The sequence below is a fragment of the Cnephaeus nilssonii genome (assembly GCF_951640355.1).
Source record: "Cnephaeus nilssonii genome assembly, chromosome: 2".
In the NCBI taxonomy this organism is placed as follows: Eukaryota; Metazoa; Chordata; class Mammalia; order Chiroptera; family Vespertilionidae; genus Cnephaeus; species Cnephaeus nilssonii.
This window is the reverse complement of record NC_137073.1, coordinates 24,950,688-24,970,123: the sequence shown is the minus strand read 5'-3', so window position 1 is coordinate 24,970,123 and position 19,436 is coordinate 24,950,688. Positions and strand designations below refer to the sequence as shown.

General features: G+C 45.6%; 1 protein-coding gene across 3 annotated transcripts in view; it reads left to right on the top strand.

The window, feature by feature from the left end:
- The first annotated feature begins 6,738 nt into the window (after positions 1–6,738).
- LOC307113077 (uncharacterized protein) overlaps positions 6,739–19,436 on the top strand; it is an 84,303-nt gene continuing 71,605 nt past the window's right edge. For all 3 annotated transcript variants that reach the window (XM_079794351.1, XM_079794352.1, XM_079794350.1), the window contains exons 1-2: positions 6,739–6,994; positions 8,629–8,726. The gene's annotated coding sequence lies outside the window, so the exon portion shown is untranslated. The remainder of the gene's footprint in view (positions 6,995–8,628; positions 8,727–19,436) is intronic.

Genomic DNA, 19,436 nt, shown 5'->3' with positions numbered 1-19,436 from the left:
GAGGAAGCATGGAGGGAGCACAGTGGGTCTGGAATGCCATGCTGAGGAAGAGGGATTTATCTTGGAGGTGGTGGGCCTCTTGTGAAGGACCAACGCATGAGAATGACATGTTCACTGCTGTGTTTGAGAGAGGTCAGGTGACAGAGGAAGGTGGGTGGGTGGGGGGGTGGAAGAGAGAAGACTGAATGCAAGGAACACTAGTTAGGAGTCTACCGCACTAGTCCAGACACCAGACATCCAAGAAGAAATGGCACAGTGAAGGCTTGAAGCAGCACAGAAGGGACTGTTTGGAGAGAGCATTAGGTAGAGACCAATTGCATGAGCAGGTGAGGATGGAAGGGTGAGTCAAGGGTTGGGGCAAGCAAAATAATGCTTCCCCAAACATGCCCACACTCTACTTCCTGGAACCTATGAATATGTTATGTTTCGTGGCAAAAGGGACTTTGCAGATGTAAGTAAGGGGTTAGACCTTTCAACAGGGAGCTTAGTCTGGATTCTCTAGGTAGACCCAATCTAAGTCCACGAACCCTTCACATCAGAGCTTTCTTTTCCTGCCTGAGAAAGGTGCAAAAGAAAGGGAAGGCGGAGAGACTGGAAACAGGAGCCACCAACGTGGGGACGTGCTGTGATATGCCAGGACTGGAGGGAGGCCCTCAGGAGCCAAGGAAGCGGAGAACTCGGTCCTACAGGTGCACAGAACTGAATTTGGCCCACAACCCGGGCAAACGTGGACGGGGATCCTTCCCAGAGCCTCCTGATAATAGCCCCGCTGGTCAACACCTTGACTCTGAACTTGTGAAACCCAGAGCAGAAAAACCAGCCAAGCCAACCTGGACTCCTGACCTACAGAAACTGTGTGGCACAAGTTGTTTTAAGCCGCTAAGGTTGTGGTAGGTTGGTGAGGCAGCGGTAGGAAATGAACACGGGATGAAACCCAGGAACACATACACAGGCACCAAGGGCTGGGACAGATGTCGCCCTGACCCACGGCGGGACTGGATGGAAGATCGGATGTTGCCGTTCCATCTCAGACTCTTCCTGTGTTAGTTATCTATTGCTGCATGACAATATTACCACAACTTGGCAGCTTACATGACACATACACAACACATATGTATTCTCTGCTGGTTTTGGGGGCCAGGAGTCCAGGCACAGGTGAGCTGGGTCCTCTGCCAGGCTGCAGCGAAGGTGTAGGCTGGGTTCAAATCTGAACACCCAGCCAGTGTCTCGGTCGGGTTGGGCCGCTGTAACAAAAGTGCCACAGACGGGGTGGCTTACACGAACATTTACTTCCCACAGTTCGCGAGGCTGGGAGGCTGGGAGGCTGACATCAAGGTGCTGGCAGACAGGGTGTCTGGGGAGCCTCCTCCCGGCTTGCAGACGGCTGCCTTCTCACGGTGTCCTCACCTTGTGGGGAGAGAGACAGAGCTCTCATGTCCTGGCCTCGTTTTATAAGGCGGTAATTCTCCCAGGAGGGCCCCACCCTCATGACCTCATCTAACCCTCATCACCCCCCAAAGGCCTCTCCTCCCCATGCACTGGGGATGATGGCTTCAACATATGATGTCTGGGAAGCCACAAACATTCAGTCCACAGCAAGCAAGGAAGGCCTCGCTCTCAGGCTCACAGAGCTACGGACAGAATTCCGTTCTTTGTGGCCCGTTGGGCTGAGGGCTCCGTTCTTTCCCGGAGAGGCCAGAAGATGCCCTGTTTCTTGTCAACATGGGCCTCCCAGCATGGCCACTTGTTTCACCAAACGAGGGAGAGAGCGTCTGCTAGCAAGGCGGGCGTTGCCATCTTATGTAACAGACAAGTGACACGACATCACCTTTGCTGTGCTCTCCCTCTGGGAAGCAGGTCACAGTCCCACTCCCACGTCAGAGGAGAGCTACCCAAGGGCGTGACTCCCCAAGGCCGGGACAGCTGGGGAGATGGCAGAGTCTCTCCGTCCACAGTTCTCAGAGGCAGATGCGGGTTCCTTCTCTGGGCGTGTCTCAGGAGTTGTGAAGAGATTTTTGCATCCTGCCAGGCCTCCGCTCTAGGGGTTCTTTTTGGCCCCCGGTCCGTAATATATCAGCTCCGCTCACCTGAGTCTGAAGGGCAGGGAGGGGGCCCCAGGGAACGCCGCCTCAGGAGAGGTTTGTCCTGCGCCAGCCTGGTGATCTGCTCAGCAGAACTCAAGTTGATGTGACATAAACAACGCCTGCTGCCGCCACAATATTTTCTTCTAAGTGCTGCTCACGCCTGACGCCCGCCTCTGGCTCTGAAATGCGGTTCTCAGTTCATGCACACGGACAAACCACTCACTCCCTTATTAAGAGTCCTGTTTCTTATGCTTTAATGTAGGTTTGCTGAGCGCCTGGTGTCAGCCCGGAGGGGAGACGTGCCAGGGCAGCGGCCTGGAGGCCTCTCCTCGGAGCGGGTCCGTTTGGACGGCAAGAGCCAGCTTTTCCGCTGCAGACCTGGCGTCTGAGCCCGCAGTGCCAGCTCTGTGTTAACACCTGTGCTCTCCACAGCCCTGACATCTGCTCGCTCGTTACATCTTCTCTCTTTCCTGTTTTTCACTATATCCTTTTGCTGCAAAGACAGTGAATCCAAAAGTAACATAGACCCTCTTTCCAAGGCCCCAATATTAGGGAAAAAATCAGTAATTTCCTGCGCCATTTCTCTCCACCCCTCACCCCACCTGAAGGTATTCATTGTCAATAGCATGACAAGGAACCATCCGCGTGGGATGTGGACTTCCTTTACATTCTGAGAAACCAATGTACACATCCACATGTGTATTGATAAACGTGCTTATTTACTTTTACAAAAGCAGCACATCCATTGAAGTCACTGTGATAGCAGGTGAGTAAGTTCTGGAAACAGAGTCCATACTTAACAATACAAATTTGCTAAGAGGGTAGCTGTCAAGTGTTCTTATCACATATGCAAAAATATGCAAAGGGATGCAGGGAACTTGGAGGTGATGGCCATGTCTGTTACCTTGACTGTGGTCAGGGTATCACAGGTGTATGCATGTAGCCCAAACTCACTAAATTATGTACATTAGATATAGGCAGGTTTTGTTGTTGTATTAAGTATACTTCAATAAAGCAGTAAAAATCAAAACAGGGCATCAACTTTTCTTACTTAACTGTATCTCATTATCACCCCTTCAGATCAATAAATCAATGATCTTAAGAGAGAGGAAGGGAGAAACATTGATTTGTTGTTCGTTGGTTGATTCTTGTATGTGCCCTGACTGGGGCACAACCTTGGCATATTGGGGTGACGCTCTAACCAATTGAGCTATCCAGCCAGGACATTCTTTTTTTTAAAAAAAAATATTTTTATTGATTTCAGAGAGGAAGGGAGAGGGAAAGACAGAAACATCAATGATGAGAGAGAATCATTGATCGGCTGCCTCCTGCATGCCCCCTACTGGGGATCGAACCTGAAACCTGGGCCTGTGCCCTTGACTGGAATCGAATCCGGGACCCTTCAGTCCTCAGGCAGCTGCTCTATCCACTGAGCCAAATCAGGGCAGGGCATTCTTTTTGATGGCTGCCCATGATGCCATGAGATGAATGGATCTGCATTTACATCCTGGCCGGCAGATGTTTACAATGTTATCGTCAGAACTCCATGAGAGGGAAAGCGAGTGAATATGTGTCATTCCAATTTTAGAATGGGAGAAACTGAGGCACAGAGAGGATCAGCAATGGGTGGGTGGCTCCCAGCAGTTCCTGGCAGATGTGTGGCAGAATCGATCTAGCTCTTGCTTCATGCTGCCACAAGGAGGCACTGTTAAAACTTGCTCTGTTGACAAACAGCCCCCTTCCTTGCTAACACTAGGATTCTGGACGCCCCTCTTCGGTTTCAAAAGTCCAATTAAACCTTTTCCTGCCACTGACCATCATGTTCTATCCTAATTTTGAATAACAGGGAGATGGGTTGGAAGAGTTTAATTTCTTCTTTCCCAGAAATCCCTGGGCTCCTTATGCAAATCCATTTTCTCCCCAATGGACGAGTTTGCCCAGGGAGGTCTGAGAGGACCCCTCTAGGCTCAGTTTCACCTTCCTCTCCTCCCAAACTCAGCATCAGGGACCTTCTTAACTCCTCTTTACATATCCAAGGGAGACCCGAGTCTGATTCTTCACAGGACAAAGACTGCCGACTTCAAGGTGACTTTCAGACATGAAATTCATACAAAAGTTATAGAACTCCAAACACAGCTTTACATATCCATGGACACATGTGGCTTAAATGAACATATAACGTCCTGCTTATTCAGACACATGATGAGCTTTACCCATTTAAGTGCATACAGGACCCAAATTCAGGATTTTGCTCACTAGTTTCTGATTCTGCAGCCTGTGCCAAATTGGTTTTACAGCTCTGTGGAGCCCCAGCTTTCAAACAGAGGTGACAGTTTTGAGATTTGTGTGTAATCTTCCAGGCTCGAAAAGAAAACAAATAAAAACAGCTAGCAGGTCTCCACACATGAATATATACCCTTGGACATTTGGGGCATTTTTTTTTTTTTTTTGCATAAATGGTACCTATATTACATTGTGTAAACTGCTTTTTTTTGTAAAGTCCATTCTTCACCTGGGGCAGAGAGTGGAGTGGGGGCAATGGGGGTGTGGATGACAATGGTTTTTTTCTGAGGATAATGTCACAGGGACTGCTGCTTCATTCTGGGGAGCACAGGAAGATCTGAGTGGACAGGCTCCCCAGATCCTGGCCTACCTGTGGGGGGCAGTGTGGTCCTTTTTATTTTTTAATGAGGAGGAATACAAGTGCTTAGTGGCACTCTTAAAAAAAAAAAAAAAGACAAGTGGATGCCCTAGTGGAGAGAAGAGAACACTCAGTCATTTATGTCTTAATTCTGGCTGCTTCTAATTTGCCTGCTTTCTCATAGGTTATCTTTGTATTTGTGGGCTTTGGAGGTTATTCTGGAAAAAAAAATTGCACATGTAATAGAGACGTTTGTAGAAAATCCAAGCAATGTGAACATTTACAGAGTAAGGAATCCTTTCAACAGCTCCTTCCCTCCGCAGAGGCAACAACTGTTACTCAGGGGTGGATCCTTCTCTCCCTGGCTACTCAGTGAGGGTGGGGACCAGGCGCACCAGCATCGCCCAGACCGGCAGAGTCAGAAACTGCATTTTAACACGATCCCCAGGTTGAAGTGTTCCTGTATTAATTTACATATTTGTATGTGTGCAGACACGTGCTCCTGGGGTTAGAATGTGGCTTTAGGGACACTAGCAACAGCAGCGCTATCTGGCAGGCAGTTAGACAGACAGAAGACCAGGTCCCAGCTCAGAATTACTGAATGCAGACGCCTGGAGGTGGGCACAGCGATCAGTGTTTTCACAAGTTCTCCAGGGGTGCTGATGAACTCCACGAGAGGGGAAGTGCGGGAACCACTGCTGAAAAGTGGGGACTCTTACCCGCTTTCCTGCCAGGCTCTCGCCCCCCATCACGTCCATCACCCCTTTGACTATCAGAGAGAGCCCTTCTCTGTGGCTTGCCCGGATCTGGCTGGCGCACCGAGGTACCGCCAGATCCAGCTCCACCAGGCATACACCAGGAGCTCCGTTAATGCTTTCTTCAATTAGGTATCGGGGGCTAATACAGGTTCCCCCAATTTAGGTCAGGCTGTTTTCGGGTCATACAACTTCTGGAGGCTGATGGAGGTCGTGCCATAATCTCCACAAACTCACTCGAGCAGGCCGGTGTACATTCTTTCCTGGTGCAAAGGAACAGGTGCCATACGGCCGTATCTCCTTTTGCTTAAACCTATCTCTGGCAGCTGGCTTCACCACCAGAGCTGGAAGGAGACCCATTATAGAGGGGCGAACGGAGGCCCAGAGAGGGGGTTCAGTTTTCATGTCAGAGCTGCTGCCAGTCTGGGCAGGATTTCCTCTCCGCGATGCAGAGCCTACGATGGATTTATTTATAAAACAACAAGCCAGACGCCCGCTGAGTCCGGGTGTGGGCTCGGTGTCAAGCAACGGCAGTTGTCTCTTTAGAGGATCAAGTTGGACTGCAGAGCGCAGCAAAGTGCTTCGTGGCTCTTAAGCCAAGTGCCATCAACTGTGGGTGTCTTGCCCGAAGGGTGTTGAGCCTTCCCGCAGCTCACGGTTTCCAGGTGACCCGTGGGGCCGTGGAGTTTGTGACCCCCGCCCACCGGAGCCCCCACCTTCCCCAGGGAACCAGCCGCCCGGGGATGCAGGGGCCGCAGTGCCCGGGATGGGGCCGAGAGCGCTGTGCAGCCGCTGGGCGGGCCTCCCAGACTGTTGGGGGCGGGAGTAGAGTTTGAAGGCAAACTGAGTGAAAAGGGTTGGCCGGGTCGGGACCTGGCGGTAAAGATCTGACCGCGGCACCAGCGGGTGTAGACTGCTGGTGAGCTCTGTGAAAAGTAGTCCCACCTCTAAAAAGTCTCCAGCAGAGAAAGCTGGACACTAGGCACGGACGGGGTTCGAACCCGTGATCTTCGGTTTACGAGACCGACGCCTTACCACTTGGCCACCGCGCCTGCGTTGGAGTGGCGGCTCGGGAGCGTCTATCCTGTCTTCGCTCCCGTGAGCTCGCCCCGCGGGCACGAGCGCGGGCGCGAGCGCGAGCCCGAACGCGAGCCCGAACGCGAGCACGCCCCCGGCTCGTGGCCCCGCCCCTCGGCCCCGCCCCCTCGCAGCGGCCGGCGGGATAAGGCGGGACTCCACGCCCGCCGCTCCCCGCGGACTCGGGGCCGCCCACCCAGCCCGGAGGTGCCCCCCGCCGGACGTCCCTCGGTCCCCGCACGCCCGGGGCTGCGTCTCCGGAGTCCCCACGGCCTGGTCTGGAGGCGTGTCTGGAACTCGGAGCCGGCGGGACCCTCGCCGGCGTCGCAGAGCCTGGGGTTCGAAACCCAGCTCCGGCAGTCCTCTCTCCGCGCCCGCGGACGTCCGGCCTCGGAGCCTCAGTGTCCCGGCCCGGGCGAGGCACCCCGGAGGCGGAGGTATGGTGGCCGTCCTTCCTACGACCCCTGGTCTGTCCGCGGCTGCCCTGCACCGAGCAGGCGCTCTGCAGTGTTGTTAACGGAGTGAAAGCTTTCTGAAATTAAAAGCCCAAACTCCCCTCCCCCCAGATTGCCGGTGTGGCCCGGGGACCGGCAGCATCACCTGGCGGCTTGTTGGAAGCGCGCTTTCTCCCGCTCGCCCAGACCTGCAGCCCAGCCACTTGGGTGTCCACAAGTCCCCCAGGCCACGCTGTGCGCGCGAGAGGCTGAGTCCCAAGCATATTTGTGTTTCTGTGTTCAAACGTGCCCCTTCATTTTTAGCCAAATGGGATGACTTCACAGTTCTCCGCACTTTGATTTTTCATGAATTCATGTATGACGTGTTAACATACAGTGGCTTGTAAGTACAATACATAATAGCATATATTGTCAAATAGAATTCCATTCTATTCGTTAATGTGAATAACACAACATTGTATAGTAAATTATGCCCATAGCAGTATATACTGTAGTATGATATTGTGCATGAGTACATTACCTTTATTCTCTTTGGTAGCTGCGTGGTTTTCTAGTGAGTGGCTTTATCACAATTGACTTAATCAGGTTCTGGGAGTTAGGCCTTGGGTCGTCTGCAGCTTTTTTGCTGCACAGAACATTCTGCTCCATGTGTCTTTGCCTCCTGGCACCAGTGATGCGTGTAAGGGTATATGGAGACATTAAAAACGTCCACAGCCCACCAGGCAGGTATGTAGGCAAATAGGAAACTTAAAAATGCCAGGAAGTTGTGCTCACCAAGTTGCTTTAAATGTCAAGGTTTGGGCAGTTGAGTGGGGAAGGCCGTGGCATTTACCCTCAGACAGGAGCCCTGAGACACTGCCCCTGGAGTGATTGGGGTCAGCATGGCAAACCTCACGGCAGCTCCCTAATTAAAAAGAATAAGTAAGTGGAACGTTTTCAGAATTAAAATATGCATTACTGAGCACTGCTTCTGACTGGTTGATAAGATTGGTTCTTTTGTCCCCCTCCTTTCTTTGGTGTTCACTGAGTTGTTGAAATTATTGTGCAGAAGTGACAGGGGCTTATAAAAGGTGAAAAGAAATGAGCAAACGAGAGAACATTACACGAGCTGACCCCAGAACTAACTGGCAGGTGAAATGCGAGTCTAACAGGTGCTTTTATCAGCTTTGTCTTCTGAGGGAATGGAGGGAGCTGAATGAGAAAGGTGCAGTTGCACCTGGATGGGCGGGTGGGATGCCGGGGGTATGCAGGGTCGGGGGGGGGGGGGGGGGCGCGGGCCCTGAGAGAGGCTCATTCTCTAACCCAGTGGTCGGCAAACTGCAGCTTGCGAGCCACATGCAGCTCGCAAGCCGCGGTTTGCGGCTCTGTTGACTAATGAGTTTGCCGACCACTGGGATAGGAGCTTAATCACAAGGAACAACAACAGCCTGTAATTATTGGAATCCAGAGTCTAGGTCAGTGGTTGGCAAACTCATTAGTCAACAGAGCGGCAAACTGCGGCTCGCAAGCCGCCTGTGGCTCGCGAGCAACAGTTTGCCGACCACTGCTCTAACCCGCTGTGAGTCCTAAAGTAGAGAGCACAGGTGCTGGGCGTTCTGACCCTGCTTATCTTCCAGGGTAAGGAGCCCTGAGCGGCCACAGATCTTACACACCTGGATGGAGGATCTGCACGTGTTGGCTCCAGCGTCTTAGACTTCGAGTGATGCTTGCACAGGTAGGTCCTTAAAAAGGATTGCAGTTTGTTGGATATGCTGGATACACGTCTTTTGTCAGATGTATTGTGAATATTTTCCTCCTTCTCTGTGCCTTGCCTGTTTGTTTTCTTCTTAATGGTTTCTTTCAAAATGCCGAAGTTTTAATTTTTGATGAAGTCCAATTTATCGCTGTTTTCCTTTTGTGCTTTTTGTGTCCTTTCTAAGAAATCTCTGTCTACCTGGGTCACGAAGGTTTTCTCCTAGAATTTTGATTATCTTAGCTTTTATGTTTTGATCTGCCATCTGTTTTGAGTTAATTTTTGTGTGTGATGTGAGGTAGGGCTTGCTGTTAAATTTTCCCCGTATGGATATCCAGCACCATTTATTGAAACGATTATCCTCTTCTCATGGAATTGCTGTGGTACGTTGGTTAAAATTCAGGGGATTGTTTACGAGTGGTGAGTTCCTGGAGTTTGTGTTGGTTTCCATTGATGTGTATGCCAGTTTTTCACGCCAATTATCACATAGCCTTGATTATTGTATTTTATGGGGAGTCCTGAAATCAAGTATTGTAAGTCCTCCAACTTTGTCCTCCTTTTATAAAATTGTTTTGCCTGTTCTAGTCCTTTGCGTTTCTGTGTAATTCTTAGAATCAGCTCATCGGTTCTGTAAAATGCTGGCTGAGATTTTGATTGGGACTGCATTGGGAAAGTTGCTGTCTTAACTCTACTGAGTCCTCCTGTCCATGAATATTTCAGTTGTTTGTTGCTGGTGCCAGTGGGTCTCGGATTATCAGTTCATTTCTTTAGCATTTCCCTAGGTGAGCGTCCCGTGTTTTCAGTGGGAGAGTAGCTGGAATATTTGTGGTAACTGTGTTCACTTCCTTTGGCTCTCTGTCCAAGCACAGATCCCTGTCACGTGTAGGGATCGTGTGGGGCCCCCGCAGGACACCCCAAGATAAGGTGTGAAGCAAGACATGTAGCCTGTGTACCTACTGTGACAAAATTCAGAAGAAGCAGAGATCTCTCCGCTTAGAAAGAGATTTAATGACTGTTTCAACACTCTTAACAGATCATGCCGACTGTACATAAAATGTTAAGGTGAAAAGTACATTTTTCTGCAGAAAAATGACAGTTGTACAGAATGCCCGGTATCTCCTCAACAACTTAATCTCAGAACCTTCAACTTTGGAAATTGTGCTTTAATAGGTTCATTCTGGAGCCAGAATGAGATCAAGTTGGCAGCTAGGAATAATGCAGTTTTTAGTTCTTTCTTTTTTCCCTTTTGTATTTTCAGATAAACTTTAAAAGGTCAATCAGATCTGAGATACAAATTGGCAGGCAGAGTTGACAATTGTTTTATGTATGTATATAAAAAGCAGTAGACAGTGACAGGGAATAAACTGCTGTTTCTCTTATTATTGGATCTGCATTTAGCAGAGCATTCCTGTTCTCCCAGCTCTCACTCCCCCCTACTCTTCCCTCCTTTTCAAAGTGACCATATTTTCAGTTTATTTTGGATTTTTTTCACTTATTTTTCTTTGCTTTTCTGTTGGTACATGTTTATACAAAGGAAATGTAGTGTCTTGGGTAGGATATTTCTCCCCACAGATGGTATTATATTGTACATGTTTTTTGATGTCTTTTAAAAAATATGTTTTTATTGATTTTAGAGAGAGAAGAAAGGAGAAGGAGAGAGAAATAGAAACATCAACCAGAGAGACACATCAACACGCCTCCTGCAAACCCCTTGCTGGGGAGTGAGCCCGCAACCCAGGCATGTGCCCTGCCCAGGAATTGAACCCTGACTTCCTGGTGCATGGGTTGACGCTCAACCATCGAGCCAACATCACGCAGGCTTTTTAAAAAATTCTACAAAGCATCGAAGGTCCAGCCCTATGATTCCCTATTCCTTTTAACTGCTGCGTTCTAGTCCAGTGGGTGAAGTAGAGTTTTTACTAAACGCCCTATTGCTGACTAGCTAGGTTGTTTCTGACTTTTCTTTTTTAAAAATATTTTTATTGATTTCAGAGAGGAAGGGAGAGGGAGGGAGAGATAGAAACATCAATGATGAGAGAGACTCGTTGATCGGTTGCCTCCTGCATGGCCCAGACTGGGGATTAAGCCAGCAGCCCAGGCACATGCCCTGACTGGGAATCGAACTGTGACCTCCTGGTTCCTAGGTCAACACTCAACCACTGAGCCATGGCAGCTGGGCCTGACTTTTCTTTATCATGAACACAGCTGCTCGTGCATCTTTGCACGTGCCTCCCTTTGCACACACGTGAGGGTTCTTTAGCATGGACATCAGGGTCATTGCTTTCCCAGGATAACTTTTCTGTTGTATTTTAGCAGCCTTGAGAAAACGGTTCTGCAAATACCTGCTTGCTAGTAATTGAATCAGCCATCAGTGTCACTGGGCAACAGGAGTGATACTTGCTCTTGCTTGAGTCTCTCCTTTTTAACTTTGTGTGGAGCTGGTTGGGGGAAGGCAGCAACAATCAGCCACCCATTTAGTGCGACGGCATGGCTGAGGTCTACCGAACGGGTAGAGACCAAACTGAACAAATTTCTTGTGTTGTTTTCAGTACTATGAGCTTGTAAGAAACAATATGTGAATGTCCCAAATGGGTCCCTTTCACCTGTTACCACTTTCTGTAAAGTGGCACCAGCACCTCATACATGAATGATACATAGTGCGTGTTTCTCAATACAGCAACGAATCATTTCATTTCCTGTAGATTTATTAGTGTTACATGATATTTCAAAAACTCAATATTTACTCATATTAACCAGAAAGTCATTTTGGCAGACAGATAGATTGATAGTGACCTTTAGCTAGGCCTTCTATTTTAAGATTATTTGTTTCATAAATGACACTTGACCTAATGGGTTGCAATTTTTTTTTAACCAGTACAGAGCTTTGATGAATTAATGCTTGCTAATGGTCCATATTCCACATACATTGCGTTCTCTCTTTTAAAATCTAGGAGTTAAAGTAGCATATACATGATTAACGACGCTTCTTTCTCATTGATGTTTCTACCTCTCTATCCAAAATAAATAAAAACATATTTAAAAAAGAAAGAGCCCTAACCGGTTTGGCTCAGTGGATAGAGCGTCAGCCTGCGGACTCAAGGGTCCCAGGTTCGATTCCGGTCAAGGGCATGTACCTTGGTTGCAGGCACATCCCCAGTAGGAGGTGTGCAGGAGGCAGCTGATTGATGTTTCTCTCTCGTCAATGTTTCTAACTCTCTATCCCTCTCCCTTCCTCTCTGTAAAAAATCAATAAAATATATTTAAAAAAGAGAAAGAAATATCCCTAGCCAGTTTGGCTCAGTGGATAGAGCATCTGCCTGTGGACTGAAGGGTCCCAAGGTTCGAGTATGGTCAAGGACACATGCCCGGGTTGCGGGCTCGGTCCCCAGTGGGGGGCATGCGGGAGGCAGCTGATCAATGATTCTCTAACATCATTAATGTTTCTGTCTCTCCCTTCCTCTCCCTCCCTCTCTGAAATCAATAAAAATATGTTAAAAAAGAAATATGTATTATAAAGTGGAAAATGACTATTTAAAAGTGCCGTTTCACATAATCAGACACCAATGATCATATTCCCACCGTTTGGCATGGGCGGTGGTTATTCCCAGGTTTGTTCGTGGCAACATGGAAAAGATAAGTGGGTGGAAGGAACGGGAGCAAATGTGCTGATAAATTGACTTACTAGTAGAGATACACCTTCCACATTTTCCCCGTGACTTGGCTTTAATGCTGCTAAATGGTAAATGTATATGTGAAACTCAGATGTAAAAATGTCTAACAAGATACAACATGTTCCTTTCATAGACATCTTAGAATTTCGTATGTGGAAACATGAATAAGATTTACTGAAACATTTTGTTGTTGTGTCCCGTTTCAGGGTTCTTGAAAAGCTGTCACTGTGTTTCTTGCAATGCTTTCTGCGTCTGTAGCTGCCTGTTGGGTGTCAGCAAGGTGCCTGGAAGTGTGAATGGCTTTCTCTCGCGTTTACCTCCGTGTGCTTGCCAGTTGTCACGATATATTAGTGAGCACTATTTAATCCTATGTTATCTCAAAAATAACACCAGGGAAAATATTTAGAGAAAGTGTACACATTACAGCCAGACCTCAGCTTATCCTATATAATAAAGAGGTAATATGCAAATTGACCCTCACACCCTCACAAGATCGCTGCCTATGACCAGGCTGGCAGGGGGATTAGTGAGGGACGACCAAACGACTGAACAGCAGGCTGTGTGGGGCGACCAGGCTGGCATGGGGATAAGTTAGGGGTGACCAGGCCAGCGGGGGGTGGGGGGGTGGGCAGTTGGGGGTGACCAGGCCAGCAGGGGGGGCAGTAAAGAGTGACTAGGCTGGTGGGGGGGCAGTTAGGGGCAACCAGGCTGGCGGGAGGGGGGCAGTTAGGGGCGATCAGGCTGGCACACAGAGGCAGTGAGGGGTGATCAGGCCAGCAGCGGGGGGCAGTTAGGGGCAACCAGGCAGGCAGGCAGGTGAGCGATTAGGAGCCAGTGGTCCAGTGTAGGAAGCGGTTATAGGGTTAAACCTCGGACTGACCTGCTGGCAAAGTCACAAACAAGCCCAAGCTTGGAAGGGCACAGTCCTCTAAGCATAATTAAGCTTGATCCTGTAACTGATCCCTAGATCTTTCCTGGGTAGCTAGTGGGCTGTGGGAGGGGCAGCAAGTGCTGCCAAAACAAGTGAAACTTATAAGAACATTGTCAATTGCCTTGTTTGTCCCTGATTATAAATAAAGCCTCAGCTTTGCAGTCTGGATTGGTTCTGTGGCCTCAGACAGGCACAGAAAGATCCACCCAGGCTCCCAGCTTCATGAATCTATTTCTGCGTCTTGTTTTCTTTATTTCTATTATTTTCTCAATCCCTGGCCGCCTCCATTTAGAACCGGTTCGTTCATCTCTCTTTCCGCGCGGGACGCGGAAAAGGGAGATCCCCGCCATGTCTGGCCCCCGCCGCATCAGGCCCCCGCAGTACAGGATTGTGGGAGGGATGTCCGACTGCCGGTTTAGGCTCGATCCCCGGGTTCGGGCCTAAACCGGCAGTTGGACATCCCCCAAGGGGTCCCAGGTTGGAGAGGGTGCAGGCTGGGCTGAGGGGACCCCCATCCCCCGTGCACGAATTTTGTGCACTAGGCATCTAGTCTATAATAGTAAAAGTGTAATATGCTAATTAGACCGGACATCCTTCTGGATGAAGCCAGGGCTGCAAGGGAAGCCCAGGTCCCAGGTGCCAGAGGGAAGCTGGTGCCGGCAGCCGGGGAAAGGAAGGCCTACTCTTGCATGAATTTTGTACATCGGGCCTCTGGTCTCAAATAAAAGCCACTAGTTCCATTCAGGTAAAAATGCCTGTGGGATCCAGGGTGGCTTCTTTCTTTTGAATGGGTTGTTTGATTTATTTATTTATTTTTTTCATGCCTTTTGTAATCCTCCTCCCCCACCCCACCCTTAAAAAACCACCATTCTGCTCTCTGTCACTTCATGTTAGTTTGCATATCCTAGAATTTTATATAAATGGGATTAAACAATACGGAGGGTTTTTTTTTGGTTTGTTTTTGGCTTCTATAAAGTGGCACCAACTGCCACTGCATAATTATTTCGAGATTCATCCATATTGTACATTATTGTGTAGCAAGAATTCATTCCTTGTTATCACGGAGTGGTGTGGACATTTGAGTTGTTTCCTGTTTTAGGCGATTACAAATAGAGCTCTGAACATTCATGTGCAAACCTGTGAAAGGACACTAGACGGTTTTTATTCCTCTTGGGTCAATACATAGAAGTGAAATGCCTGGATCACCCGTTTTCCTTTTAAAGAAACTGACAATTGTTTCCCAAAGTGGTTGTGCCATTTTGTATTCCCACCAGCATCAGAGGAGAGTTCCCGTTCCTCCACATCCTCGCCAATACTTGGTTACGGTCCATCTTCTTATTTAGCCATCGTAACAGGTATGCAGTGGTATCTCATTGTGGTTTTAATTTGCATTTTTAAATGACTAATGATGTTGAGTATTTTTGTGTGTGTTTATTTACAGTTCATCTCTCTTCTTTAGAGAAGTGTCTGTTCAAATCCCGTATGCATTTTTATTGGGTTGTTTTCTTATTATTGAGTTTTCAAAGTTCTCTATGTATTCTGGATACAAATCCTTCATCAGATAGATGATTTTCAAATATTTTCTCCCGGTTTGTGACTCTTAATGATTTTTTTTTTTTTTTTTAGAGCTGAAGTTTTAAATTTTGATAAAATCCTATTTATTTGTTCCTTCATGCATCACTCTTGTTATATCTAAGATAGCTTTACCTAACTGAAAGTCACAAAGTTTTTTTCCTAAGTTTTTCTCTGGAAGTTTTATAATTTTAGATTGTACATTTAGGTTTATGATCCATTTAAAGTTAGTTTTTATTTCATGTAAATTATCATTATTAAGTGTGATGTTAGCTGTGGGTTTGTCATAGATATCCTCTATCTGGTTGAGGAAGTCTCCTTCTATTCCTACTTTATTGGGGATTTTTTTTTCTTTCAAAAAACAGAAATGAATGGCCTCTTTTGTTAATTGCTTTTTGTGTGTCAATTGAGATGATCCTGGTTTTTAATTTCTTAGTTTGTTAATCTAAATTACCTTGATTTTTCAAATGTTAAACCATCCCTACATTTCTTGGACAAACTCTACTTGGTCAGGATGTGTTTTCTGTTTTATATATTGTTGGACCCAATTTTCTAAATATTTGTTAGAAATTTTGCATGTTCATGAAGGATATTGGTCAGTAATTTTCTTTTCTAATAATGTCTTTGTCTGGCTTTGGTATCAGGGTAATATTGGCATCATTGAATAAGTTGTGAAGAATTCTCTCCTTTTCCGTTTTCTAGAAGAATCTTTGTAGAATTGGTATTATTTCTTCCTTAACCGATTGGTAGAATTCTCCAGGAAAGCCATTTGGGTCTTGGATTTTCCATGTGAAAGGTTTTCACTCTTGCCCTGCTGGTGTGGCTCAGTTGGTTGAGCATTATCCCAGGCACCAAGAGGTTGCTGGTTGGATTCCTGACCAGGGCACATGCCCGGGTTGTGGGCTGGTGTTTACCAGTTGTCATGATATATAGTGAGCACTATTTAATCCTATGTTATCTTAAAAATAACACAAGGGAAAATATTTAGAGAAAGTATAAACATTTCAACCAAACCTCAGCTCATCTCAAATAAAAACCACTAGTTCCATTCAGATAAAAATACCCATAGGGCATCTTTGCACACTAGGGGTGTGCAAGTGGCAGCCAATCAATGTTTTTCTCTCATTGATGTTTCTGTCTCTCTCCCCCTTTCCCTTCCTCTCTCTCTCTCTCAAAAAAAAAAAAATCAATAAAAACTTATTTTTTTGAAAAAAGGTTTTCATTATTAATTCAAGTTCTATAGATATAGGACTAATCAGGTTATCAATTTCTTCTAAGTGAGCTTTTATAGTTTGTATCTTTCAAGGAAATTGTTTCATCTAAGTTGTTGAATTTATTGATATAAAAGTTTTTCATACTATTATTGCCTTATTATCCATTTCATATTTGCAGAATCTGTAGTGACATCACCTCCCTCATTCCTGATATTGGTAATTTGTATCCTCTCTTCATTTTCCTGATTTGTCTTTTAATAAAGGCTCTTCAATTTTACTGATCTTCCCCAGGGACCACCTTCTAGTTCCATTGATTTTTCTCTATTACTTTTCTGTTTTCTATTTAATTTCTGCTCTGACCTTGATCATTTACTTTTTTCTACTTTAGCTTTAATTTGCTTTTATATTTTTAGTTTTTTTTTCTTAAAGGTGGACACTGAGGCGTTTGATTTGAGACCATTCTTTTTTTAATAAAGGCATTTAGTACTATAAAGTTTCCTTCATGTACTACTTTAATAGCATAGTACACCTTTGGATATGTTTTTATTTTCATTCAGTTCAAAATACTTATTTTCTCTTTTGACTTATTTTTTGATTCACAGGTTACTCAAAAGGGTATTTTTTTAGTTTCCTGATATTTGGGGAGTTTTAAAAAGACCTTTCTTTTGTTGATTTCTAATTTAATTCTATTGTGGTAGGGAAATGTGTTATTTGAAAAGAATGTATATTCTGCTGTTGTTGGACAAAGTGTTCTATATATGTCAAAAAGGTCAGATTAGTTGCTAATATTATTAAATCTTAAAAAAATCCTTTCTAATTTTCCGTTGACTTGTTATACCAATTACTGAGAGAGGATATTGAAATCTTTGGCTATAATTGTGGATTTGTTGCTCTCTCCTCCTTGAGTTCTGTAATTTCTTGTTTTGTGCAGCTTGAATCTGTTATTAGGTTAAATATTTAAAATTCTTTTGACTTTTTGATGAGTTCATCATTATGAAATGACGTCCTTTATCCTGGTAATATTCCTTTCTCTTAAATCTATGAAATTTTGTAAGATATAAATATAGCTACTCCAAGAATTGATTAGTATTAGCATGGTATACCTTTTTCTATATATTTACTTTTAACCTATACTTGTGCTTTTATATTTAAAATGTATTTTTGCTGTTGTTGTTAATCATCACCTGAGGATATATATATTTTTTAAAATCAGTGGAAAAATATTTTTATTGATTTCAGAGAGGAAGGGAGAGGGGGAGAGAGATAGAAACATCAATGATGAGAGAGAGTCATTGATCAGCTGCTTCCTGCATGCTCCACACCGGGGATGGAGCACGCCAACCATACCCTGACTAGGAATTGAACCGTGACCTCCTGGATCTTAGGTGGACACTCAACCACTGAGCCACACCAGCTGGACTCCATTGATTTTTTAAAATTGTTTGAAGTATTACATATGTCTCCTTTCCCCCCATTGACTCCTCCCTGGTCACTCCCACCCCCAGGACAAGCCCCTACCGCCCCAGTGTCCATGTCCATTGGATATGCTAATATGCATGCATACAAGTCCTTGGTTGATCTCTTACTCCCTCCCCCCACCCCAACCTTCCTCTGAGGTTTGATGGTCTGATCGGTGTTGCTCTGTCTCTGGATCTATTTTTGTTCATCAGTTTATGTTATTCATTATATTCCACAAATGAGTGAGATCATGTGATATTTATCTTTCTCCAACTGGCTTATTTCACTTAGCATAATGTTCTCCAGGTCCATCCATGATGTTGCAAATGGTAAAAGTTCCTTGTTTTTTACAGCAGCGTAGTATTCCATTGTGTAGATGTACCACAGTTTTTTAATTCACTCATCTGCTGATGGGCACTTAGGCTGTTTCAAAATCTTTTCAGAGAGTGGAAAAGAGGGAGGGTTTGGAAGAGAGAGAGAGAGGGGCGGGGTGAGGGAGTGAGCGCCCGCACGAGTGTTCAACCGGGGGCGGGGATCAAACCTGCAAATGATGCATGAGCCGATGCCCTAACCACTGAGCAACTCTGGCCAGGGCTAAAATGTATTTTTTTAAAGGTAGCATACATTTTGCTTTTATAGCCATCCTGAAAATCTCTGCCTTTTAATTGGTTTACTTAAATCACTCACATTTAACGATGTACCACAGCTTTTTTAATCCACTCATCCACTGATGGGCACTTGGCTTTTCCTAGATCTTATTGATATGGTTATTAAAATTTTTTAAAATGTTTTTATTGATTAAAAAATATTTTTATTGATTTCAGAGAGGAAGAGAAAGGGAGAAATAGAAATATCAATGATGAGAGAGAATCACTGATGGGTTGCCTCCTGCACACCCCCTACTGGGGATCAAGCCCGCAACCTGGCCATGTGGCTTGACTGGGAATTGAACTGGTGACCTATTGGTGCATGGGATGACGCTCAACCAACTGAGCCACAGCTGCCAGGCAGGTTAGGGTTAAATTTATCATCTTACTATTTACTTTGTCCTAGATGCTTTTTGTTCCCTTATTTTCTCTTTTTATGTATCTTTTAACTTCTTGAGATTTTATGGTTCTGTTTACCCCCTTGCTTGGCTTATTAGCTATAACTCTTTGTTTTATTAGTTTAGTGTTTGCTATAGGATTCATAATACACATTTTTAATTTACCATGGTCTACCACTAGGTGATATTATACCACTTCACATCTAATATAAACATTTCACAATAGGATACTCCCATTTCCTCCACCTGAGTTTTATGCTGTTGCTGTCATATATTTTACTTTCACATATGCTATAAATCCCACACAACATTGTTGTCATTTTAGTTAAACAGCAAGTTATCCTTTAGGAGACTTACATACTAAGTAAGTACCATTTCTGGTGCTTCTCATTTCTTTGTGTAGATCCAGACTCCCATCTGGTATTGTTTTCTTTCTGTCTGAAGGATTTCCTTTAACATTTCTTGTTTGTTTTTTAAATCTTTATTGTTGAAAGTATTACATATGTCCCCGCTATCCCCCTATTGGCCCCTTCCAGCCCACCCCCACCCCCACCCCAGGCCTTCACCACCCTATTGTCTGTGTCCAGGGGTTGTGCATATATGCATACAAATTCTTTGGTTGATCTCTTCCCACCCACCCCTGCCTTCCCTCTGAGATGTGACAGTCTGTTCCATGCTTCTATGTCTCTGGATCGATTTTGCTCATCAATTTATTTTGTTCATTGGATTCCACATATGAGGGAGATCATATGATACTTGCCTTTCTCTGACTGGCTTATTTCGCTTAGCATAATATTCTCC